General features: G+C 42.7%; 1 protein-coding gene across 4 annotated transcripts in view; it reads left to right on the top strand.

The window, feature by feature from the left end:
* Positions 1-2,176: 2,176 nt before the first annotated feature.
* Positions 2,177-27,477, top strand: part of MAP3K2 (mitogen-activated protein kinase kinase kinase 2) — a 65,917-nt gene continuing 40,616 nt past the window's right edge. For 2 of the 4 annotated variants that reach the window (XM_087819939.1, XM_016201713.2), the window contains exon 1: positions 21,086-21,248. The gene's annotated coding sequence lies outside the window, so the exon portion shown is untranslated. Of the gene's footprint in view, positions 2,251-21,085; positions 21,249-27,477 lie in introns of those variants that run through there. The other 2 variants (XM_087819938.1, XM_016201714.2) reach the window with 2 other exon arrangements.

The following is a 27,477-nucleotide window of genomic DNA, read 5'->3' as shown; positions in this document are numbered from 1 at the left end:
CCAAGAATGCTGGAGATTTACTGTCTAACGAGAGGAAAAGTCACCCATGTAAAAAGGGAGTAAAAAAAGAGAATATTTTAAATGTACATATGGGGTGTTTCTAAGGAACCAGGAGTGAATGAAGTCCCTAGGTGTGGTAGGTAAGGGAAGGAGTGAGCAGAGGTATGAGAAAAAAATCCATTTCTAGATTACTTAATAAACAAGTAATTATCGAATGCCTGCAATGTGGGTCAGGCCAGGAACTGTGCAAAACAAGGTACAAGTTTAACTTAAACCCTACTGAGGATGTTGAGATCCTCCTTTCTGTGGCATTCCAGGCTTAGAGTTTCAGAACCCAAGGGTATCTTAAAGACCTTCATTTTATGTGTACATAACTTTAAAATTTCTCCACTTAAAAAAAAAATTTTTTTATTGGTTTCAGAGAGAGGAATGGAGAGGGTGAAACATCAATGATGAGTCATTGACAGGCTGCCTGCCCTGAGCCGGAACACCAGGCATACGCCCGGACCGGGAATCAAACCTCCATCTCCTGGGTCACATAGGTCGGTGCTCGACTGCTGAGCCACGCCCACTGGGCAAATCCTTCCTTTTTAAAGAAGTGGGCTCAATCTGATTTTCTATTTAGCTATTTTTGAGGTCCTCCAGCATCAATATCTGCCCTTCTTTGTGTTGCTTGCCTGATTCATTGGCTCGGTCTGACAGTCATCTAGGCCGCTTTCAGGCTTTCACCGGGACAAACACCCCTCACTGAACGTCTCTGTTCCCTTCCTTTGACACCTCTGCTAATGCGTCTGTAGTAAAAGTTCCAGGAAGGAGCCCCGGCCAGGTAGCTCCCTCGGCTAGGGCTTTGCTCAGCTCCCCGGGGCCAGGGCACAGACCAGAAGCATCCAGTGAACGCATAAATAAGTGGAACAACAAATCTTTCTTTCTCTCTCCCTTCCTCTTTCTCTAAAGTCAATCAAAATATTTTTTAAAATTCCCGGAAGGAGACGCAGATGTCCTGACGTTCCTCGACGGGGCTCGGGGTGCTGGCGCCGCTCCCGGCCGGGCCCCCCCTCACCTCCGCCGCTGGTCTGCAGCCGTGGGCAACAGGCAGGACGGGGTGGGACGCCCCTGGAAGGCCAGGGGGTATTTTCGGAAGGGAGACCGTGGAGGGAGAGGTGCTTTTTGGATCGGAGAAGATGAGGTCAGGCCGTGGGCGCCGGGCCGAGGGCCGAGGAAGGACGCCGTGAGATTCCGCTCGAGCGCCGCCGCCAGCTCTGGGGCGGCGGCCACGCCGCGCTCGGGACCAGGTCCCCTCGGTCCCCTGCGCAGAGGGGACGGACGGAGCCGCGCGGATCAGGCCCGGCTCCAGGGGCGTGGCTTACGGTTAAGCGACAGGCCGACGAGTTTCTAAATCCTTCAGGAAAAAACTCTGATACGAGATCCAAAAATTAAGACGCGGGGGCTCTTCGCGGGCAAACGGCCTGCCAGCCCTCGCGGCGCCGCCCGCGGCCCCCAACGCCGCCGGCCGCCCACGCAGGACGCTTTTCGGGACCCGCTCCGAAGCCTGAGCGCTCTGCAACCCGCAGGCGCGGGCGGCCGGCTGCGCGTGCGCGTGCGCGTGCGCGCTCGGGCGGAAAAGGCTGCTGGGAGCGGCCTCCGAGCGCCGGGCCGGGCGTCCCGTCCCCGCGGCGCGCGCGGAGGCAGTGGGCGTGCGCACTCGGGCGGGAGGCGGGCTGCGCGCGCCCGAGCAAGCCGGTCGTGACGTGGGCCGCGCTACGCCCGACGTCACGGGCCCGTGTGTAGTGGCGGCGGGGCTGCCCTCCGCGGCGGCGCAGGCTAGGGCGGTGTGGCCGCTGAGTGCGGCGTCGGGGTCGCCCGGCTCGCGCGGCGACGACGAGGCCGACGACCCGGAGGCGCGGCAGCCCCGGCCGAGCAGTCGGCACTGCCCCCTCCTCCTCCGGCGTCTGGCGGCGCCCGGCCCGCGGCTTCCTTCTTTCCTGCTCAGCTCCCCGCGGGCCCGAGGGGCGAAGAGCGGCCCCGATCCCCCGCGCCCGCCGCCCGGCTTGGCCGGACTCCATGTGAAGGAGGGACGCGTCCGGCCCCCCGGCCCGCGCCCGACTCCGCGCGCCCCTCGGGCCCCCGGGCCGGCGGCCTCCCCCGACCGGGGGGCGGGGTGACAGGCCGCGCGGGGCGGAGGGGCGGGTGAAGAGGCCGGCGGAGGCCACTCTTCGGGCCTGCGGGTCCCCACGTCCCGCGGCGCGGCCGGTACGTGCCTGGGGTGGGGGTGGGGGTGGGGGTGGGGCGCGCGCACGCGGGGGGCGGCTGGGTTTGGGGTGTTGGGCACGTCCTCTGCGGGGTCCCTGGGCGGCGGCGATCTCACCTGGGGGAGCGGGGGGTGCGGGTCTGGCGCCGCCCGGCGCGGGCCCTGGCCGGCTGCCCGCACGGCCGCTACGCGCCGGGGCTGTCGCGGGTCTGTCTCCCGGTCGCCTCAGCCCAGTGAGGGTCGTGTTTCCCATTTCACGGATGACAGGTTGAGGCGCAGGCCCAGGAAGTTGACCGAGGTCATGCAGCTGGTGATCTGGGAAGCCTTGGTTCGAATATGATGACTTTTCTGTTGAACTGTATTTCTGCGTCTTGCAAAAATAAATATTTAAGGAAAATAAGACTAGCTGGAGAGTTTAGTTTCTTCCCGGGAGTAAATTCTTAATATGTAGGTAGACGTAGTTCATTTGCCCCCGTCGTAGACTGGAGTGTTTTGCCGCAGCCTCGCCCAGTCATTTCTTGGCCTGAGTCAAAGCGACCGAGCCCTGGCGGCGCGGCGCGGGGTCCCCAGGCGCCGAGGGTCGCGGGGTCCCCGGGCGCCGAGGGTCGCGGGCTCGTTTCCGGCCGGGCTCGGCGGGGCGCGGGGTGCTTCTCCCCGTCGGGCGCGGGTGGGAGGCAACCAGTGGATGTTTCATGTTTCTCTTTCACGTCGATGTCTGTCTCCCTGTCTTCCTCCCTCTCCCTCCCTCTCTCTCTAAAATCAATAAAAAACATATCCTCGGATGAGTATTAAAAAAGATTATTTTTAAAGGTTGGTACCAGCACCTTTATCTTTTTTGCAATAGGACTGAAGAGAAAAAAGTTCCCCTCTTACCAAAAGGAAGAACTATAGTTGGTAAAACTCCATATTTCTTGAAAAGTTACAATTTTAGTTGTGCATTTTATTCTTGATGCATACAGGGAACTTGTAGTTGGGTTATGTGCTTGATATTTCCTTATTGCAAAATTTGTTGCTGGATTATGTGGCAATGGCAACACTCTTGGTAATTTTTGTAGTCTTATGCAATATTCCTGAGTGTCAAAAATGTATAGAATATTGCAGAAAGTTACATTTTAATGGTGTGATTTCCCCCCCTCATTTGTGTGTAGCCACTAATCAGTGTTTATAAGCTACCTACCAATTCTCATTTTAGCATTGGCCTGTATTATTTCTTTGGTTATGGTTAGTGAAAAAGTAAAGAGCCTTTATGTTTCTTTTTACAGAAGAAAGTGTTGATAAATTTCTTTGAGTAGTTGCTTTATGCATAGTTGCAAATGTTAAAGAACTCTATTAATGCACAGTTACAGTACTGTATAATTTCCTCTAGTCTATTACCAGGTTTAAGAAAATTTGTAGTTGAATGGAATATCCAGTTACAGAGTTAACATGTGGATGGTTCACAGACTGACTTGTCGTTTGGTTAAAATAGAAGCCTGTTGAGCCTTGTTGAATTATGTTGAATACGATACCATTAAAGAATGGTTTTCTGGTCAAGTTCTCCATGTGTCTCTTTTGAGAACTAGCAGTTAAAGGCTTATCTCAAATAATTGGATTACATTGCAGACTCAATCTTTTAAGCAGTGTTTTAGGTGGAGCTTTCATTCCTAGTTAACCTTTGCTACCAAAGGGGTAAACTGTATTTAACAGATGCTAAAAATGAAGTCATATTTGGTTCTTGACAGTTCCCACAGCTTTGGTTTTAGGTTTTTTTCTTCTTCCCTTTGTAAAAGGGGTGCTCTCTAGCCCCCGCCCCCCCCTTTATTATGAAACTATTTGAGTCATACAGAAAATTGGTAATAGTGAACATCCATATGATGACCTTCTAGATTCAATATTTGTTGCCATCTTTTTGTGTTTGCTTTATCTATAAATAAATGTATATTATTTTTGGCTGAACTGTTTGAAACTAAGCTATAGACATCATGATACTTTATGCCTCAATATGTCAGCATGCATCTTCAAAAATAAGGACATTTTCTTATATATACAAAATACCCTTATTTTTATTTTTTTATTATTTTTATCATTTATTTATTTATTTTTTAATACCCTTATTTTTAATTTTCTTAGTTAATATTATTGATAATTAGTTAATAGTTTCTTATTGCTAATTCCTTAATGTAATCTAATATTCATCCATATTTAAGTACCTCCATTTGTACTGAAAGGTCTTCTATGACTTTTTACACCCAATCCCATCAAACCAGGATTCCAATAAAGGTTTATTCACTGCATTTGGTTGTTAAATCTCTGATCACTTCTAATCTAGAACAGCCTCACACTTTTAAAATATGAGTTTTTAAAGTGATCAAGTGTGTTGAATGAAATGAGTCACACTCTTGATTTGTCTGACACCCCTCCCCCCTTCCTGGTATCATTTAGAGTGTTCCTCTGTTCCCCCTTTTATTAGCTGACTGTAATCTAGGTTTAAAGGGTTGATTAGTTTCAAATTAAATATTTTTGGCAAAAATAATTACTAAGTGATGCTGTGTCCTTCATATTGCTTCCCATCAGGAGACATATACTACCAAGTCCTGTTATTTGTAATGCTGAGTTTGATCACTTGGCTATGGGGGTAAAGTAGTTTTTCTCCACTGTGGTTAGCACATAATCTGTGGCATGATAAATTAGCACTGTAGTGCTAGCCTCTTCTCCAATAATCTTTCACCTAAGAGTTGTAGCATCTATTGCTCATCCTTGTAAAGCTAACATTTATTTATTTATTTATTTATTTATTTACTTATTTTTAAAAAATATATCTTTATTGATTTCAGAGAGAGGAAGGGAGAGGGAGAGAGAGATAGAAACATCAGTGATGAGAGAGAGTCATTGATCGGCTGCCTCCTGCATGCCTCCCACCGGGATTGAGCTGGAAACTTGGGCATGTGCCCTGACCAGGAATCAAACCCAGATCTCCTGGATCATAAGTGGATGCTCAGCTGCTTAGCCACCACAACCAGGCAAGCTAACTTTTGAAATTTCAGTGTTAACAATCGTTTGTTGGTCTGTAGATAGACACAAAATGATTTTGTAAAATATCCAGTGCTGCTATATGTATTAAGCAGATTCTGATTTTGTGGATTTTTAATTATGAATTTAAGTTGTCTCCTATTATGCATAAATAAATAAAAAGGCTTACTTGAGGAAAATGGGAAAAATTCAGTGCTGTTTTTTTCCCTGCATTCTCCTCACTTGGAGTGTGTTTCTTTTAAGTTTTCCTTAGCCAGTATTTGTTGCACAGAAATTAGCAGAAATATAATAAAGGAAGAGTGGATTTACTAAAAACCACTCTGAGAAAACTGTCCATTTTCTGGTGTAATGGAAGGAGCACTGGATTAAGAGTTAGAAGATCTTAATTGTCCTAATTATACCACTGTGTGAAGTTCAAGAATTGTAAGTTTTTTTTATTTTTATTTATTATTTTTTTTATTTTTTTAAAAAATATATCTTTATTGATTTCAGAGAGAGGAAAGGAGAGGGAGAAAGAGAGATAGAAACTATCATCAATGATGAGAGAGTCATTGATCAAGCCCACAACCGGGCATGTGCCCTGACTGGGAATTGAACCCTGATCGCCTGGATCCTAGGTCGATGCTCAACTGCTGAGCCATGTCCGGCCGGGCTATAAGTTTTTTTTAATGTCACTCTGTTCTCATTTTATAATGTTAGTAAACATTATCAGAATTATCATTATCATTATTTCTGATAATGAAGCGTGTTGATTACATTTAGAGGTGAACCTCATTTTAATTAAACCAGATAGACACAACTCAAATACATTTAATATAAAGTTGAATTTATTTCCCAACTCATCAACTGACATTTGGTAGGTGATTGTTTTAAAAGAAGAGTTCATAATAGGATTTACTTAACTAGCACATTGTCTCATTAATAACATTTAATTAATGAAACACATCTTTTGTAAATCAGGATGGACTGTATATGTGGAAACAGAAAACCTTTTTCTTATCCTCAAGTGTTGTGTGAGGTATATCTCTATATCTATATACACACATAGTTGTAAGAAATGTGTCTGTATAACTTGTCTTTTGTCTGGGATATCCCTGAGATTTGTTGACTTCATTTCTCATGGTGGTTAAAATGACCTGATTTCTTTGTAACATCTCAAATTGTTGCCTTTATTGTTACTTCACTCTTAGATTGTTTCTTAATTTTTTGGTTATATTTTGTCTCCCCAGTTGACAGGAGGATAGGAATAGAATCTTTGGAGTCCCTCCTGTAACTAGCAGGTTGCCTTTCCCAAATGTGCTCAAGAGTGTTTTGTTTGGGATTCATAGTACCATAAATTTAAAAAGCACAGTGTGGTTTGTAAACTTTGGAAGTTATTTCTAATGGTATTTTTTCTCCCATTTGTGCAAGTAGTCATTTAGTGTGGACTTTAATAATTAATAATGACAAACCAGAAGAATAAGGTGTGATTTTTATCTGTCTTTTTTTTTTTATAATATATCTTTATTGATTTCAGAGAGAGGAAATGAGAGGGAGAGAGAGAGATAGAAACATCAATGATGAGTCATTGATTGGCTGCCTCCTGCACACCCCCAACTGGGGATCGAGCCCGCAACCTGGGCATGTGCTCTGACCGGGAATCAAACCCTGATTGCCTGGATCCTAGGTGGACGCTCAACCGCTGAGCCACACCCGGCCAGGCTATCTATCTTTTTTTGATAATTCCCGTATTACCCTGATGGCCACTGCCTCAGCCACATGCTCCTAGAGCCCTGCGCTGGTACTAACCAAATGGTACTACCATCATCTTTGTGTCTCCACTAGGAAGTTAGCTCTTCAAGGACAGAGGCCGTGTGTTCTTGATTAGGTTCCCTAACACCTAGAACAGTGCTTGGAGCCAAATGTTTATCAAATAGAGAATTGATAAACAGAAGAGACCATCCTTTACAGTGTTTCAAGATGCTTTTTTAAAACCCTCACTAGAGGATATTTTTTCCATTGCTTTTCAGAGTGGAAGGGGGAGAGAGAGAGAGGAACATTGATGTGAGACACATCAATTGGTTGCCTCCTGACCAGGGCCAGGGATCGTGCCTGCAACTGAGGTACTTGCCCTTGGCAGGTAGTAGTGAATTGAGTACCGTTCAGTCTGTGGGCCGACGCTCTAACCACAAGCAAGCTGGCTGGGGCTGTTCCAAGATTCTTAAAAGGTGATGCTGATTTGTAAATCACTGACGATTTACAAAAGTATTTGTTTGTTTCTTTAATTTATTGGTTTTCTTTGTTCTCTCCCAGTATTATTCATTTTATTTAGCAAACTTAAAACAATTTCTGCATTCTAGGCACTGCTTTAAGCACTACTTTAAAGATATTTATTTAATCCTTATTAGCAACCCAATGAATTATTACTTAATTCATTGTTACTATTATTATACCCATATTACAGATGAGGGAACTGAAACACAGAGACAGTAAGTATCTTGCCCATGTTCACACTTGTGTGTGATGGAGCTGCGACTTGAATGCAGGCAGCCTGGCTCCAGAATCTGCTCTGAACAGCTGTACCATGCTGTCTCTGCTTCATCAGGGCAACCAGAAACTTAGAGTTGCTTTACCAAAGTACAATTACCCTTCATGGAGTACCTACAGTGTGCTCCTGCGGGGAGAGCACTTTCAGAAGGCCTTGAAGACAAGCAACAGTTGAACTAAGGTAACTAAATTACCAAACACATTAACTGATTGTGATTGTTCTGTTGAAAACACACATTAAGTGCAGAAACCGTAAGGAAGAAAATAAAAGTAGTAAACACTTAAAAGTGTGAACTTGGGAGTTAGATCTGAATGTGAGCCCAGCTCTGCTGTTTAACCTCTCTCAGCCTCACTTTCCCATCTGTAAAACAGAGATAATAGTACCTAATGCATAGGTTTCTATGAGGTTTAAATGAGATAATATGGTTAGTATGTGCCTAACATGATAAGAGTTCAAAAAACATTATCAGTTATTGTGGAAATCTCCTGTAGTCTCCACAGGTGTAAACCAAAATTAATTCTAGACTGTAATGAAAATAAGCATTTATTTGAACAAAAGGAGCTGGAGCCTGGGATACAGATTCAGGTAGCAGCCTGAATGGTGTTCCACTGAGACAAGGGGAGGCCGCCTTTTATAGTGAAAGTTCCCTCCCAGGTTCTCAATTAGGTCTGTTTTATGTAAATGAGGTACCAGATTGTGCAGTTCTGATCGGATGGGACAGGTCTCAGTCCACTGGTAGAAAGATGTAAACAGTGAGCATCTTGTGGGAAGCCGATGGCTCATCTGAGGTTCTTTCCATTACAGTAAGTGAGAAGCCCCTGTCAGCAAATGGCCACTAGGCTCTTATTATTCATAAAATGTGGCTCCTCTGTGGACCACCGAGAGCTCATCCCAGCAGATAATTCCTTCTCAGGGTTCACATCAAGTGAATCTTCTTGGGGTCCATATTTCCCCCTTTCTGTAGAAACTTGGTAAATAGTGTTGATAATCGATCATGTTTTTCTTAGGTGTGTGTTGTTCCATGTTGGCACTGGAGTGGTTTGGCTCCCGCTATTGGTTTATCTAGTCCCTCGGTGGTATTCCTGAGGTTGGGCTAACGCCAATTGAGCAACTAGGGCCACTTACCTTTAAGAGGTTCATCAGGTACCTGTTAAACCTGGAAGGTTTATGAGACAGATTTTGCCATGAGGCATTGAATTAGTGAGGCATTAGCAATGTTGTCCTGTAAATCTCTGGAATAAACAGTATAAAAGGAGTTGAAAAATAGATTCAGGCATTAATTCTGCAAACATTGGGTAAATCAAGAGCAGTTGGCAAAAGACAGTTATACTTACCAGTCTAGTTAGCCTGTATCTTTTTCCCCCCCCTCCCAAGAGGAAGGGAAAGAGAGAGAGGTGAGAGAGATACATTGCCTCTTGACTGAATCTGCAACCTAGCCATGTGCCCTTACTCTGAATGGAACCCACAACCTTTTTGGTGCAGGGGACGACACTCCAACCAACTGAGCCCCTGGCCGGGGCTAGCCTGTGTCTTCTCGACCCAGATACATATTCAAGCAGTTTATTGACAGCAGGGGAAGAGTTCAGGTCATTCTAAATTCAAGGAGGTAGCGACTTGGTGTATCACTTCTGTTCTTGGTGCAGCCACCAACCTGAGTCTTTATAGGGAGTTTTAGACCTCTGGTTATGCAGAACAACAGCTTGACAATGAGCTACATTAAACACACTAAAACCATGGGAGTAGGACACTTTGCAATCTAGGCTTTAAAAAAGCCCTGAGCCCAGTTGGGAGCCAACGGAAAAATAAGCCCTAACCTAACTCGTCGCAAAAGTGGAATGTCCCTTAAGAGATTTTATGAGTGTAAGAAGGTTGTTTTTAATTCTACCTGGAAAGAGATATTTGACCAGGTACGGCATTGGGCTTTGAGCAAATAATCTAAGGCAACTCTGTGTGGAGGACTAGGGCCAGGAGGTGTGAAGGTCTTTGAGCTCTGAGGGCTCCAGCAGCTGAGCGGGCTGTTCTGTTACTGTTCTGCTCAGGTTTTACATCACTGTATCTAATTGCGCTGTGCCAAGGCCAGTTCATGAGCCCACAGTTCTAAGGAAGTGACTGCTCCCATGTTAATCTCAAAATCAACCTGCCATCTTGGAATGATCGAGATTCAGCTACATCTGAGAAGAGTTAAAAGGAATGGGACTGATGGAAATTGGAGCTAAAAAAACCTAGTCTTTTTTTTAAACCTTGTCTTACGTGCTTTGAATTGATGGTATTTAAAATTATACAACTGGATTTTTTTTTTTTTTTTTTTATGTACAACTGGATTTATTAACTAGTGTCGGAATTAAGAAGTACTAACATCCACAGAAGCACAAGAATCATACTCAAATTTACAGAGAGACATAATAATCAGTTTACCACACAGCTGGCTGTTTGTGAAAGAGTAATGGTTAATAAAATAAAATCCTTACGAACATAGTACTAATGTATGTCAGATTATATCAGTTACATAAACAGCTCAAATTTATAAGGGTAAAGACCCATACTTTCAGAGACAGGAAGGGAGCAATTCAATTCCTCTATCATTTTTATCCATTCTCATAAATCTGGTATTAGTTTCATTGCAATGTTTAGGCTAAGGTAGGCCAAAGGATCCAGTGAATCGAATTTTCTAGGTTCCAGAATAATTCTGTTACCTGAAGCTATGTCTCTGGTTGAAACATTTCTGGATCAGAAATTAAGAAGTTAAGACCAACGGCCAGTGAAGACAGACTCTTTCCTAATTGTCAGATAACAGTTTGGTCTTTTCTATCAAGTTAAAATTTCTTAGTAAATAGCACCAGGCCTCATTTCTTTCCTTTATTTAAAAAGGAAATTTTTCTCTCTTTATGCCTCAAAAAAAACACCGATTAATCATATGCACACTTTAACTTCAATAATACAATTTATGGACTCATAAATTTTAAAAATTACATTAACTGTTATCCATACTGACAGGTTTTTAAAAACATGTTAGGCTTATTCTGTCTGACATTACTTAAGATGCATTTTAGTTTGAAATATTGGCATGAGGTGTAGAAGACAAGGAACTCACAAGGGAAGTAATCTTCAAATACTGAAACTGTTCAATACAGTCCTGAGAGTGAAGTAAGAAAAGTTATTTTCTTGCCCGGCCGGGCATGGCTCAGTGGTTGAGCATTGACCTAGGATCCAGGAGATCAAGGTTCGATTCCCTATCAGGGCACATGCCGGGGTTGTGGGCTGGATCCCCAGTAGGGGGTGTGCAGGAGGCAGCCGATCAATGACTGTCTCATCATTGATGTTTCTCTCTCCCCTCCCTTTCTCTCTCTGAAATCAATAAAGATTTTTTTTTTTTTTAAAAAGAAAAAGGTATTTTCTAAGATGGCAGACTGACTACTATTGAGATTACTACTTCTATCTGAAAGAAATTTTCTTATATTTGAAACTACTTTTTAGTTTAAAGTATTGGGAAAAAAGACAGTACACGTTCTAAAATTTTCATGGAGATTCTATGTAACAGTTTATTTTAGTTGTCGATTTTATTTTACCATGTTGCTCTAAATCACCTTAGTTGAAATACAGGTATTTTCTACTTGAATAACTAATCAAGTATCAGTACATGAGTTAAGTTTTTTTCCAACAAGATAAAAGGAATGATTCACATTAAAAATGATGTGCCTTTCATAGACTAGCAGCACTTTGTCCTTCCAGGACATACAAATTTGGTTTCATTGACTCGTCAGAAACAAAGGAAAATGCATATGATTCCAAAACAGCGCCTTGTACAAGGGAAATGCAAAGATAAGCTATTTAAAATAAGTCACAGGGTGTCAATTAAGGCAGGTTCATACATTCCCCAATCTAGTCTTACATGCTTTCTGAGAATGATTTTAAAAGGGACAGTTGGTGTTTACCGAAGGAAATAGATCTCAGGTTAAGCAATACCAGGGGAAGGGCTTTAGGCCAAGGCAGATTCAAGGATTTAACAAGTTTCGCCAGTTGAGCTTTGACTATCTCTTGGGTTGTTCTACAAAGCCAGAGGATGGGATAGTAAGCACAACCGAATGCTGCAGTGTGGGCCAACTTTTGCATACTGGTGTAGCATTGGTCTTATAAAGTGGCCTCCAAACTCCTGTGGGGCTCTGGAGGGGTTTTTCAAGCAGGGAATATGCTTTTTTGAGGTATTTTAGTAACTGCTGCAGCTGTGGCCCTTCAACACATGGATGTTTCTACCCAATGAGAATACAAGCAAATCATCACCAGTACCTTGGCCTTGAGACGGGCAACTGGATTAAAATCCACTTTCCAAACCTCAAGCAAGCCATTCGTTTCATTTGCCCTTTTTGTAAAGAGATTCCCTTACTTCAGCTACCCATTTAATTGTTAACAAAGACTTTACAAACAATTACAGAAATTTAAATGGTTAGAAGCAAAATTTAGCTCTTTTAAAATTAAGGTTTGCCTAATAAAAGACTTGATGACTCAGAGCAAAGGACATAATTTTAGTAAGATATAAAATCTCTTTTTAATAGTTTTTTATTAAGAGCATACTAATAGTACAGGAAAACATTGTCATTTTAACACAGAGAAAGAATCAAACTCTAAGTTTGCATCAGCTTTTGTTATTTAAATTTACTTACATTCATTTTAATCATATTTTGCTTCACCACACTTAAACTTTCTTTCTCAAGGTTTCCTTTCCTGCCTCGCCAGGCAGCTCAGTCGGTTAGGGGGTCGTCCTCATGCACCAAGGTAACAGGTTTGATTCCGTCAGGCACATAAAAAAATCAACCAATGATGCCTCAGTAAGTGGAACAACAAACCTCTCTCTCTTCCCTCCCTCTCCTCCCTTTCTAAAAAAAAAAAAAAAAAAAAATCAATAAAGAAAAGATTTTTTCCCCCCACACACCTTACAGCTCTTGTCCCCTTTAGTTTGTCTCTTCTTACTCATTTACAAATAACCAATGTAATTAGGGTAAACTGTTTTCTTTTAATTCTTCAAAAATGCATTTCCATGCCTTATACCTTCTTTTACTGAAAACATATATATATTTTAATATGTTTTTATTAATTTCAGAGAGAAAGAGACGAGAGAGAGAGAAAAACATCAATGATGAGAGAGAGCCATCAATTGGTTGCCTCTTGCAAGCCGCCTACTAGGGATCGAGCCCGCGACCCGGGCATGTACCCTGACTGGGAATCGAACTCTGACCTCCTGGTTCATAGGTCAATGCTGAACCAAGAGAGTAAAGGGGAACCAGAAGGCAAGAGAGGAACTCTTTGTTTGGGGGTTTTACCTTTCCAAGATTTTGTGTGCTTGCAGTGGCTCCACTCTCCTAGCCAATCCATTGTTCCCAGGCTAGAGTGACAGGCAAGCACCTTCCCTATGTCACCGCAACTTCAGTGCCCATGTGCCCATCTCCCCCTTTCTTTGATTCCTTCTCCCAGTGATCTGTAGGGAATGGACCAGTGGTTCCCTGAGGAGCATGAAGCTGTAGCTTCCTGGTAAGCTGCCCAGATGACTGTTTATAATGTCTGGGTGGACTCCCCTCTGCTCTCTTCATACTATTAATATTAATAAACTAGCTAATTATGACAATAACCAATCCAAATTATGTTTCTCACAGATGGACTAAGTTAATGTTTTGCTTAGATGATCGAAGCTTGGCATGCTGTAAGAATTTCTTTAAAGCTGTTTTAAAAATCAGTTTGTAATCAATCATAGAATACATTCTATTGTCTGTGAGAGGTTTGAGATCCTTTCTTTTAAGGGTGGTCCTTAAGGTGGACCTACTGACAAACACAAACAAAAAGAAATAGAAACAAGATGGCAGCGTAGGTAACAGCTCCATTCGCTGCCTCCCGCCACCACATCAAAATTACAACTAAAATACAGAACCACCATCACTCAGAGCCTCCTGAAATCCGGCTGAACAGAAGCCCCACAACCAGGGAGCTGAAGGAGCACCAAGAGTGGTAGGAGGGGAGACGCTGCTGCGGGCCCACACGTGGTGCTGTGGGTAAACCGGGAGGGAATCTCGGCGGTGGGGGTTTCCCGGAGGAGGGGGGGGTCCCAGCCCCACAGCAGGCCCCCAGCCCAGGGCTCCAGGGCCAGGAAGAGACGTCCCCACAACTCTGGGCTGTGAAACCAGCGGGGACTGTCTGTGAGGGTTGGAGAGGCTGCAGGAGCCCCAGCAGCTCCTCTTAAAGGGCCCGTGCATGGACTCACTCAGACGCGCTCCCTCTGAGCCCCAGTGCCCGGCAGCAGCCTGAAAGGACCTGGGACACTTCGGGGGGAGGAACCAACCTGCCTGAAGTTGGGGCAAGAGGTGGAGGGGTGGCTTTCTCCCAGGCAAAAGAGCTGGCAGAGGCCATTGCTCCTTTGACGAGTCCTCCCCACACACAGCTGGCAGGCAGGCACCATATTTGAATCACCAACACCTGGCTCACACCTTTCGCCTCGCCCCATGATTCCCGGAGGCCCCGCCCCTCCCTACTTGGAAGCTCATCCAAGCCATTTCCAGGGGCTTTTCTCTGCAAGTGGCCTCTTGAGCCTTATGCTTAGGACTTCCCTAAAATCTCTCAAGCAGCAGTGGGCCCCATATGGCTCGATAAGTGGCCCCAGGCCTGGCACTAGCTGAAGCCTGCATTGGCTCATAGGTTGGCCTCTCCTGGACACCTCCAAGCCCAGCACAAGTAGCAGCCATCTACAGTTTGCTGTGTAGCTCATCCTGGGTTGCCCTGGGCAAGGCACAGGCAGAGGCTGACTTTGGAGTTCCCAGAGACAGTGCACCTGGTGGTCAGACTCGACCACGCTGGATTACAACCCTACCACATCCACAAGTGACACACTCAAGGGATGCAGTTGGTGACCACCAAAACTCCACTAAAGTAAATCCTGCTCCATAGGGGTGTCTCCAGCACAGCAACTCTCTGGCTATAGTTGCAGCTGGTCCTCACAGCTGATTGGCCTGGGGGTCAGAGCCTCCCAGTGACACCAACAGCAACCAAGGCTCAACTACAACAGGACAGTGCGCACAGCCCACATGGGAGCACCTAGAAGGCCCAGCTCAGGTGACTGGGGAGGCTTAGCCACTGGACCCTACAGGACACCTACTACACAAAGCCACTCTACAAATTCCAGGAGACATAGCAGCTCTACCTAATACATAGAAACAAACACCTGGAAGCAACCAAAATGCAGAGGCAAAGAAACATGTCACGAAGGAAAGAACAGAAGAAATCTCTAGAAGAGGAACTAAATGAAATAGATCCAAGCAAGCTCACAGTTACAGAGTTCAGAATAGTGGTTATAAGGATGCTCAAGGATATTAGTAAGAGTATGATGAAAATAATTGAGAAAATCGATGACATAATAAAGAACCAATTTGAAATGAAGGCTGCACGAACTGAAATGAATAATTTGCAGGAGATCAACAGAGTAGATCTGTTGCTGAGAATCAAGTCAGCAATTTGGAATATGAAGAAACAAACACCCAACCAGAAGAGCAAAAAGAAAAAAGAATCCAGAAATATGAAGATAGCATAAGGAGCCTCTGGACAACTTCAAGAGGCCCAACATTCATATTACTGGGGTGCCAGAAGGAGAGGAAAGAGAGCAAGAAATTAAAAACCTATTTGAAAAAATAATGACAGAAAACTTCCCCTACCTGGGGAAAGAAATAGACTTACAAGTCCAGGAAGCATCCCAAACAAGAGGAACCCAAAGAGGCCCACAGCAAGGCACATCAGAATTAAAATGCCAAAGGTTAAAGACAAAGAGAGAATCTTAAAAGCAGCAAGAGAAAAGCAGTTAGTTACCTACAAGGGAGCACCCATATGACTGTCAGCTGATTTCTCAACAGAAACTTTGCAGGCCAGAAGGGAGTGGCAAGAAATATTCAAAGTGATGAAAAACATGGAACTACAACCAAGATTACTCTACCCAGCAAAGCTGTCATTTAGAATTGAAGGTCAGATAAAGAACTTCTCAGACAAGGAAAAGCTAAAGGAGTTCATCACCACCAGACCAGCACTACAGGAAATGTTGAAGGGTCTTCTTTAATAAGAAGCTAATGAACAAAAGAATTTCATGAACTAAGTAGATCCAGAGACATTGACACATGTGACAGATGATCATATTTCAGAGGGAAGAGGGAAGGGGGATGGAGAGTGGGAAGAGATTAACCAAAGAAGTTATATGCACATGTGCATAACCCATGGACACAGACAATAATGGGGTGAAGGCCTGTGGAGGGCGTGGGAGCGAGGTGGAGGGGGTCAGTTGGGGGGAAAATAGGACACCTGTAATACTTGCAACAATAAAGATAAATTTATAAAAAAAACAGAAAGCTAATTTGCACATTAAAGTTAGAAAGTTCAGGCTGGAAGGAGACTGGTTTTTAAAGGAGCAGATTTTCCTGGAGCTGTGCTGTGCCTGAGCACAAGGTGTCTACTGCCACATGTCCTGAGACAAAGAAGGTAGTGCGGTGGGGGGAGGAGAGGAAGCCTCAGGTGCCATTTTTGCTTCTTTTGATTGTTCATGTGCCTTAGAGTCCTGAATACAATTGGAAGCCTCTAGGTGTACCATTAAGATAGCTATACCATTCAGTTTTATTTTATAGCTGCAGTTTTCTAACTTAGCTTTGAGAAAAACAAGCTTGGGGAGGTCTAAAGTTTCCCATAATGGCCAGTTTCACTGTAAATCCCAGTAATTCTTGTCCAAAGATCTAGCCAGTTACAATTTAACATGGGTTACCCATTTGCACTCCCTAATGAAGGCGTCCCCTCGAGTGCACTGTAAGCAGCGTGCATGTCCTCATAAACTTTATGCATCGGGCTGAGTCTGAGCCTTATGGATGAGATCTCCCACTGTGGACCAAGCCCAAAATTGGATGAAGGCTCCCTTCCTTGGTCAGAATATCCTTATGGACTAAGCCCTTACCTGAATGAAGGGTCCCTCCCCTGTAGACAAGTGGAGATGGAAAAACCAAAACCCAAATCTCTGACTTGAAGACAAGAGAACTGGAAATCTTGAATCCGAATCTCCCACTCAGATGAATGGAATCTGGCAAACAGAAAAAGAAATAAGAAAATGTTCAAATAAAGGCCAAAATCTTGAGCAAGAGGGTTGTTTGGATCCAGGAGGACTTGCTACCAATCGCTAGGACTGCTGGAGGAGCCCTTAGAGAACAGTGGTCTCTTGCCAGTACCTTGCATAAGTCCATGATGGCACTAGGACTGGAGCACAGTCAGTCTGGATCCCACCACGGCCACTATTACTGTAAACCAAAATTAATCTTCTATTGTAATGAAGGATAAAAACACTTGAGCAAAAGGAGCTGCAGCCAGGGGACGCAGATTCAGGTAGCAACCTAAATTGTGTTCCATTGAGACAAAGGGGAGGCCACTTTTTTCCCCTGGGGTTCCCTGCAGATAAGGGATGGGGGCCTCCTCTAGTATTAATAGTCTTTATCAAGCATCCACACAGAAACATCTAGATTTGTGTTGGGAACTTAGGAATTTGAGCTATCAGGCCAATAATTTCTCCTCTAGAATACACATACCTGGGTTGTGGGTTCGAGCCCAGATTGGAGTGCATACGGGAGGCAACTGATGGATGTTTTTCTCTCACTTTGATGTTTCTCTTCCTTCCTCCCTCTCTCTCTAAAAATAACGAAAACACATCCTCAGGTAAGGATTTTAAAATAAATAAGCTTATGTCGTGGTGAACGTTAAGCAGTTTATCAGAAGACTGTATAGAGAGAATGGAGAAAGTTGGTTAATTTGCCAAATTGGTTTAAGGAGGTTGGATAAGGGAAAATACTGTTTTCTTGCCTTCTGTCTTTGAGTATGTGGGTGTGTGTATTAAACAGGTATTTAAATGCAGGAGTCAGCTACCTGTTCATAATATTTCAGTTTTATTTCAGCTCCTTCAGTTTCTTGTGTGTGTACCTTTGTTTTTTCTTTGTGTTCTGGTTCCTTGGCAATGTGTGTCGTTTTTAGATTAGATCTCCATTCTCCATCCTTCTTGTGTGTCATTGTCTCTTAATATTTTCATCTCTTTGCTGTGTTACTTTGCATTCTAGGAGAGCTTCTTGGGTTTGACCTCCATAGTCACATATACAGTTGTGTTCTTTATGCCTCCAGTATGCATTAGGAATATTTTCATCTTGTGAGTATTTTAATTCTGCAGTTGAGTATCGTCTTGGCAGTCCTTGATCTCGCCCATCTCTTTTTCCTCTCAACCTTGTTTTGCATCTTGGATTGGTGTCTCTTTCAGCTTTCCATTTTTGTTTCATAAAGGCATGTCTTCTGCATTGAAGATATCACACAACTTTCTGTAAACCTCAAACTATCTTGGAAGGAAGACGTAATATCTGTCTATTATGTGCCAGAAACGTCACACATTAGCTTCACAGCAACTATGGTAGATCATATATATTATCTTAATTTTACAGGTGAGGAAACTGAAGCTCAGAGATGTTAAGGCTCTTGTTCAAGCCCTGGCTGGTGTGGCTTAGTTGGTTGAGTGTTGTCCCATGCACCAAAAGGTCACTGGTTTGATTCCAGGTCAGGGCACATGCCCGGGTTGGGAGTGTGCAGGAGGCGGCCGATGGATGTTGCTATCTCACATAGATGCTTCTCTCTCCCTCTCCCTTCCTCTCTCTCTAAAATCAATAAAAACTTTTTTTTTTTTAAAGACTCTTGCTCAAAGTCACATAGTAGAGTTTGGGATTTTGTCTGGCTCTTCTAGTTAGAGCAGGTGTTCTGTACATGCTCTTATTCCATGCAGCCTTCTCCATGGGCATGCGTGCACTGGAATCTGATTTAAAAACACACTCAAAGTCAGATATTTTCACTGCTCATCCATTATAATGACTAAGTCAAAGGGTTCTGATAAATACTCGGGTAAACCTGAATGATTTCTTTTTTTGTATTATGTACACTTCTCAGTGGGGTTAGAATAAGCTGAGAATACATTTAAAATGAGTGGTATGGAAAGTGTCTTTTTTCCTGATATCTAGGGAAAGTAGTACAGGAGAGTTTAATGTACTTCAGAGAATTGACTTTTTTTTTTTTTTTTAATGAACAGAATGAGCATTAGGAATTTTCAGTGTGATTTTAACTTAAGTTTCAGACTATATCATTTCTGAACAGGCTTTGAACAATACTCCCCAAATCTCAATGGCTTAAAACCACAAAGGTTGATTTCTTTTGTTCATTCTGTGTTCATTGAAGATCAATTTGGTGGTTTCCACTCAGTATTGTCATATTTACTTTAGGTCCCACTTTGGATCCTCACTTTGGGACCTCACTTGGGAGCAACCATTATCTGGAACAACTGATTGCCAGGTGTAAAGAAAAAAAATTTTTTTATATTGCACTGAATGCTTCTCACACTTTGGGTCACCAAATACGTGTGTGTGTGTGGCTTTCCACACACAAATTCTTCAATACCAGATGGGTGTGGCACAGTTTAAATTCTTACACTGTCTACCTGGAGATAGTGTCAGATCACACAAGTTAAGTCTTACGAGACTTCTAAGGCCAGGTAATTGGAAACTCCCATCACCCCTTCTCCAGTTTGATTAATTTACTAGAATGGCTCACAGATTTCAGGAAACACTTAATAGATTTCCAGTCTGTCATAAAAGGGTGTAACTGAGGAACAGCCAGGTGGAAGAGATGCATAGGGCAGGACATGGGGAAAGTGGGGAGTGGAGCTTCCATGTTCTGTCTGAGTGAGCTCCTCTTTCAGCACCTCCAGTTGTCTGCCAACCCAGAAGGTCTCTAAACCTATCCTGTTGGGTTAAAAACCCTCATTGAGCCCTGCTGGTGTGGCTCAGTTGGTTGGAGTGTCCTCCCAAACACCAAAAGGTTGTGGGTTTGATCCCTGGTCGGGGCAAGTATGGGAGGCAATCAATCCGTGTTTCTCACATTGATGTTCTCTCTCTCTCTCCCTCCCTCTCTTTCTCCCTCCTTTCTCTCCTTTCCCTTCCTCTCTCTCTAAAAAAATAAAAATAAAACAGCCCCTGAAATGGAGGCTTTATTACCGAGGCATGACTGATTCCATCATCACCCGTTAGCACCCAAACTTAATTTCCAGTCTCTCTCCTTCCCAGAGGCCAGGGAATGGGGTTCTAGCCATCTAATTACCTGGTTGGTTCCCCTGGCTACCAGCCTCCATCTCTAGGTGCTTGTCAGTAGTCATCTCATTAATATAAACTCAAGTGTGGTCTGAAGGGATTTGTTTTGAATATCAAGACACCTATGTGTTGTTACTGCTTAGGAAACTTTAAGGATTTTAGAAGCTCTGTGCCAGACATGGGGACAAAGACCAAATGTCTCTCACAAGGCACAGGGAGGGGAAGAGTAGAATGTCACAGCGCTTCATGGCTTTGATTTTACCTGGAAGAAACATTCACTACACTCGCCACCACGTGTATTGGCCAAAGGAAGTCTGTTGTCTGTATCTGAGTTAAATGGGTGGGGAGGTTCAACATATCCTTGTGCTCAGAAGGAGAAAACACGGGTGTCAGGGATGCTAACCCCACCCAGTTGAAAATCCATGTGTAACTTGACCCTCAAAACTTAGTTGTCCCTCAGAATCCGCAGGGGATTGGTTCCAGTACCCCCCTTGGATACCAAAACGGAGATGCTTAAGTGCCCCCATATAAAATGGCTTAGAACAGTGCACACAGCTGGCCCTCTGCATCTGCAGACTGAAAACAGTACAGGGGTTTATTGAGAAGATACCTGTAAGTGGACCTGCACTTTTCAGACTCGTGTCATTCAAGGGCCAGCTGTATATGTGAACAGCCCTACCACAGTGGCAATGCTGTGGAAAAGATTTTCAGAATTATTTTTGAAAACTAATAGGAGACAGCGACGAAAGTACGAGTTGATACTGATTATTATTTTTTTTAATCTTCACCTGATGATATTTTTTCCATTGCGTTTCAGAGAGTGGAAGGGAGAGAGAGGCAGAAACATCGATGTGAGAGAGACACATCGATTGCCTCCCACATGTGCCCCGACTGGGACCGGGGATTGAGCCTGCAACCTAGGTTTGTGCCCTTGGCCAGAATTGAACCCGAGACCCTTCATTCCGCAGGTTGATGGTCTAACCGCTGAGCCAAACTGGCTAGGGCAATACTGATTATTTTTTATAAGCCTTTGGGAACAGATATGCAGTCCAAGATAAAGTCAGTTTTTTTGTGTTTGTTTTAATATATCTTTATTGATTTCAGAGAGAGGAAGGGAGAGGCAGAGAGGAAGAGAAAAATCAGTGAGAGAGAGTCATTGATCTGCTGCCTCCTGCGTGCCCTCTGCTGGGGATCGAGCCCACAACCTGGACTTGTGCCTTGACTGGGAATCTAACCTCGATCTCCTGGATCCTAAGCTGATGTTCAACTGCTGAGCCACGCCACCAGCTGGACTAAAGTCAGTTTTTAATTGTTTCTGTGCTATTATTAAATGTTACCAAGTTGTATTTTATTTTAGATTTGTGACTTAAAGATACTTCATTATCATTGTTTGATAAGTTTGTGATTACTCTAACTTTGGCCAACTTGGCTACTTTTTAATGGTATTTGTGGAGTTTTAATCCAAAATATTTTGTTCGTTTTAATATAAGGAAATCAGACCAGTGCCCTCTGATTCAGTTTAAGGAGAGATTTATATGGTGGCTTTAATGTATTTTTAAATCAGTTTAGGTGTTTTTAAGTAGCCTGTTGACTCCTTTTTAAAATTAATAATTGCATTGTGTACTATGACTTACAATGTTTAAGAACAGTGTGTCATACAATATTTACAAAACATCTATCTAGCTCAGACACTGTAAGGAAACAAACAAAGGAGAAGGTACCCGTAGTGTTGATAAAAATTTGCTTTGAGAGAGTGCAGTGCTAACCAGCCAGTCTGTGAGCAGTGCGTGGTTGCATTCTAATGACTTCACTCACAGACCACCAGGTCCCTGCCTATATAAATCCTGCCCATGACTTGAGAAAGGGTAGATTAGTTATGTGCTCTGAGGTCATGTAATGTTTATTAATCAGCATCAGAAAGTTATGTCCCATAGTCATGGACTGTTAGAGCCTTAGGGTTGGAAGGTTTTTCTCAGGGATGTCCCGAGGGTTTTCTTACCTAGAGTTTTCCTGAAGTGAGTACCACAAACTGTATTCCATTCTGTTTGTTGAACACTGATGGTAGGTAGGAAGCCTGAGTTCAGTCTTAAATCTGCCATTAATTAGAAATAGACTGTGACAGAGTGACTTTAACATTTCTAAATTTGAAAAGTTGCCGTAGGTGATTTCTTTTTTATTTTTTATTTTATATCTTTATTGATTTCAGAGAGAGGAAAGGAGAGGGAGAGAGAGAGACAGAAACATCAATGATGAGAGAGTCACTGATTGAGCCCACAACCTGGGCATGTGCCCTGACCGGGAATCGAACCCTGATCGTCTGAATCCTAGGTCGACTCTCAACTGCTGAGCCACGCCCGGCCGGGCAGTGATTTCTTAAAGACCTGTCTAGCCTGTGATTCCATGAGACCCACCACTTAATAGAAAATAATAGAGTCAAAAGAGATTTAATTTTTCTTGCTTGGGAAGTTGTTAAAATGACAGTAGTCCAGGGAGGATTTGTGATAGAGCAGCATTAGGAAGATAAATAGCTTGGTTTAAATGCAATTAAATTGTCAGGATGAGACCTCTTACTTAATTAAAGGTATTTTATAACCAGATACCTTGCACTGAATTGTGTTTGACATATAGTAGGCTGTCAGTAAGTACTTGTTCAAAGAGTGAATAACTTTAGTACTGATGTGAGAGAAATCAGAATCACCTGTGGGATAGTTCAGGGATAAAATCCAGGATAGTAAGTATTGAGCTTTGGAAAATACAGAGAAGAACTGAGTTATTCTCAGGATATGAAAGGGGACCCAAGCTCACCGGCATGGCTCAGTGGTTGAGCGTCAACCTATGAACCAGGAGGTCACGGTTTGATTCCTGGTCAGGGCATATGCCCAAGTTGTGATCCCCAATTGGGGCAGCTGATCAATGACTCATCATTGATGTTTCTATCTCTTTCCCTCTCTCCCTTCCTCTCTCTGAAATCAATAAAGACATATAAAAAAAAAAAGAAAAGAAAGAAGAGACCCAAGGTTAATGAAATATGGTTTTTGAAATACTTTAGCCAAAAAGAGAGGGAATATCTTTCTGGAAAAGAAAAGAAATTACTGGAAAAATTGTACCCGCAGTCTTTAATGCCCACTAGAAATTTTAAAATGATCTAGGAATATACTTGGATAGGCCACAATGGTTGCATTAAAAAGAAGCCTCCCTGCTTCCCAATGAAAAACACATTTGGGATAAAACACATATTAACACATATTTTTTTCCTCGGAATCTTCCGGTTCCTTGTTTTCTTTTTCTCCACCTTCACACCTCTCACCAGTGCGTAGAAGTAGGCTGTGTTCCTAGCTTACTTCATTCTAGTTAGTAAGTTGGTATTGCCATTGGCTCATCTGATCCCCACCCTAGTGTTTTTTTGTTTTAATTTAAATCTTGCTTTTTTGCAAATGGGAAGGCCAAGTAGGGAGACACGGCTTCTTTAGAACGCGGGATACTTCAGCCTGTTTGGAAGCAAGATGGATAGTGCAGAACTGGTCAAGTAAGGCTTAACTGGAGTCTGAAAGGGCCTAGTTCTTAGATTTGGTTATATGGAAAGATCTCAGAAGGGAAAGCTGCAGAGATTTCTTGGTCAGCAGATTTGGAGAAGGCTTGAGTGGTTGCATTAGTTAGGGTTCATTCAGGGAAGCTGAACTGCTATGATATGAAGTAAGGGATTTATGAAAGGGGTCAAGCCTTACACAGTTGTGGAAGAAATTTGGAAATTGGAGTCTGTAAAGGGGCGGTGTCAGGTCAGTCCCTCATCATCCTTCCCAAAGCAGGGGTGCATGGGTTAAGTCTGAGTTTGCAGGTGAATCTGAGAAGCCAGGTGTGCCCAGCTGTTGGATTTGGGACCATGTAGAAGAGCTGGTGGAAAGCTCATGGAAAGCTATTGCCTCTGCATAGTTCCTCTTCTATGGTCTCCTGCCAGGGTTTGGTGGTGGGCCTGAGGGTGCTATTTGGCCAGCAGGGTTGGCCAAAGAGCTGCATGTAGAGCAGGGGAGAGCAGAGACTGTGAACTCTGACAGCTCTGCCTCTGTCTAGCCATGACCTTTAGGTAGTAATTTCTTTTTTTGCCAAGTCTGACCTCAAATCATATGGGAAGAGGATTCTGGGAAATGTAGTTTGAACTTACCCAAGTTGAGTACTGTGTAAACTGCCACAGCATATAAAGATTGGATGGGGGATCACTGTGGGGGATGTGGTAGTTGTGGAGTCAACAGTGATATTTTATAGAGCTAGGGTCATCCTACTGTGAGAAAGCAAGCTCTTTAAATTCTCCAAGCTTTTTCCCTCCTGTGTGAAGTGGGGAGATAATATCTACCTTATGGGATTGTTATGAGGATTAAACAAAATGTTTGTAAAGCATTTAGCAGAGTGCCAACACTGTGAAAACTATCATAAATGTTAGCTTTTATTATAGTAGTAATTGTAGTAGTAATGAGAAGGGATTGAGAAATAGGGTGTACTTTGAAAGGGAAGGGGACCAGTGGAGGGAAGAGAGATGGACAGAGATAAGATAAAGTAGAAGATACAGTTTCTATATTTGAGAACTTGTAGTCTAGCTGCAGAGAACACATGTAAACATATAGAATAGTTAGTGAAGCTATTATATGAGTAATATCCTTTAAGAAAGATGACGCCATGAAGAATGGAGAGAGCAGGAGCTGTCACTCCAGTGTGGTTGAGGTTAGGTGGTAATAATATATGAAGCACCCAGCACACGGACAGTCCACAGAGGATATTATTTTCCACTTCTTTCATTTTAGAGGAAAAGCTGACCATGTAGGGGGATAGGGAAGGCATAAGCTGGGTCCATAAAAGGGTTTGGACACGTAGAAAAAGGGAGGAAGCATTTCAGACAGAGCAGAGATAGAAGGTGGTATCAGCAAGGCATGCAGCTCTCCACTAGCACAGCTCAATACCGGTTGACACCTACTCTTTGCTTTTGGTAATCTATTTGTAATTTTTAGAGATTGTCTGTTTGCTCCTGCTTGGACCCACCTCTGGACCCTCAGTCAGTTGTGGCCTAGGGTGTGGGACCATACTTGGCTAACCCGGTGACACTTGGTAATCAGATGGGGGGTTGGAGGAGGTGGTGGTGGTGGAGGGACACGGACGGGCTTCCAGAAGAAGGCGAGTATGGGAGAATAGCTCAATCACTCATGTTGTCACAGTTGTTCTGTGCTACAATCTTACCTTGTTCCTTCCACTTCCCCAGTTAAGCATTTTATTCTTGTTTTAAACAGTTAGTACTTGTTGAGGTTACCATGTTCACCATCTGCTTGCTGGCTTTTGTTTTCTTGGAATCACTTCCCTTCTTTTTGAAGTATATTTTTTTGGAAGTTCCTCAGCTAAGTACCTGTTGGGGATAACTTAAGATTTCTGTTGGAAATCTCTTCTTCTTGACTATTTTAGTTATGTATGAAATCTAGATTGGTGGTTATTTTTCGCTCAGAATTTTGAAGATAATATTTTACTGTTTTCTGCCATATAATCAGACATAAAAGGCTATATGGATGTTTTATTAGTAATGATTTTTTTATTGTGGTTAGAGACTATATAATTGGTTTTTGAATGGAAGTATTTATATTGGTTTTCTTTTTTCTTACTATTTTAATTTTAAAATTTCACTTTCAATAACTAATCAGTTATTGAAAATCTTAGCCAAAGGGAATCAGTAAAATAAGCCTTTAAGAAATTTATAATAATCTAGTTGTAGTTGTTCATGTGCAAATTGGGACATATGGTTTGCCCTCCATATGTGCAAAAAAATTATGTAGCTTGATTGAGATAATTGACATAAAATGCACATTTAAAGTTTGTAATTTGGTAAATTTTGACATGTATATACCAGTGAAATAATCCCTTTATCAAGATAGTAAACATTCACTACCTCAAATAGTTCTTTATGCTCTTTGTAATCCCATCACTATATTGCCTTTATCTCTTGTCCCTAGGCAACAATGATAAAGCTGCTATGAACATTTGTGTACAAGTATTTGTGTAGACACATGCACTTATTTTTCTTGAGTAAATACCTAGGAGTGTAATGGGTGGGTCATAAGAAATTGCCAAACTATTTTCTAAAGTGGTTTTACCATTTGACATTCTTACCAGCAGTGTGAATATTTTAGCTGCATAATATCCTTGCCAACACTTCAGATGGCCATTCTTTTGGAATCTCATTGTGTGTTTTTCTTTCGCTGCTGTTTTCCCACAGTGAAAAGCAGAGAATTTTACTTTCTTTTTTTGAACAGTTTCAGTTTTACAGAAGAATCGAGTATAACGTACAGAGTTCCCACATACCCTCGTACCCCATCATACTTTCTTTTATTATTAACATCTTGCAGTTGATGAGCCTGTATTGATACATTATTATTAACTATAACTAAAGTCTGCAGTTTACATTAGGGTTCACTCTTTGGGTTGAACAGCTTATGGGTCTTGACAAATGTATAATGACATGTTTCTCCCATTAATGTAGCATCATACAGAAGAGTTTCCTTGCCCCAAAAATCTCCTGTGCCCACCTATTCATCCCTCCCTCCCTTGGTCCCCTGGCACCCACTGATCTTTTTACTGTCTTTATAGTTTTACCTTTTATAGAATATACTTGGAATCATATAATATATAGCTTTTGTAGATTGGCTTCTTTAACTTAGAAATATGCATGTAAGGTTCTTTCATGTCTTTTTGTGGCTTGATAGCTCAGTGTTGTTGTTTTTATCACTGAGTAATATTGCATTGTCTGAATGGTTTGTTTACCCATTCCCCTATTGAAGGACATCTTGCTTGCTTCCAAGTTTTGGCAATTACGGATACAGCTGCTAAACATCTGTGTGCAGGTTTTTGTGTGAGCATGAGTTTTCAAATCATGATACCATAACATTTGGGTGAATAACCAAGGAACATGATAGTTGGATTGTATGGTAAGAGTATGTTTATTTTTTTTTAAGAAACTGCTGGATGTTTTTCAAAGTAATTGTAACATTTGACATTCTCAACAGCAGTGTATGAGCATTTTAGTTGCATAGCATCCTTAGTGACCTTCGGATGGCCAATCTTTTGGAATCTCATTGTGATTTTGATGTGCATTTCCATAGTGAGCAATGATGATGAGCTTCTTCATGTGTTTATTTGCCATCACATCTTTTTCTTTTTGGTGAAATGTATGCCTGAATCTTCTGCCCTTTTCTTTATTAGGTTGTTTGTATTTTTTAATTGGGTTGTAAGAGTATTTAACATATTCTAGATACAAATTCTTTGTTAAATATATGTTTTGTACGTATTTTCTCCTAGTCTGTGGCTGGTATTTTTATTTTCCTCATAGTGTGTTTTGAAGACTAAGTCACTAATTTTGATGAAGTTGAATGCATTTTTTTTAAAAAAAATTTAGTCCGGCCGGGCGTGGCTCAGCAGTTGAGCATCGACCTAGGATCCAGGTGATCAGGGTTCAATTCCTCGTCAGGGCACATGCCCGAGTTGCGGGCTAGGCAGCC

The sequence above is a fragment of the Miniopterus natalensis genome, chromosome 8 (genome assembly GCF_054644295.1).
Source record: "Miniopterus natalensis isolate mMinNat1 chromosome 8, mMinNat1.hap1, whole genome shotgun sequence".
Classification (NCBI taxonomy): Eukaryota; Metazoa; Chordata; class Mammalia; order Chiroptera; family Miniopteridae; genus Miniopterus; species Miniopterus natalensis.
Note: the sequence above shows the minus strand (reverse complement) of the source record. Positions and strands in the feature narration are given on the sequence as shown.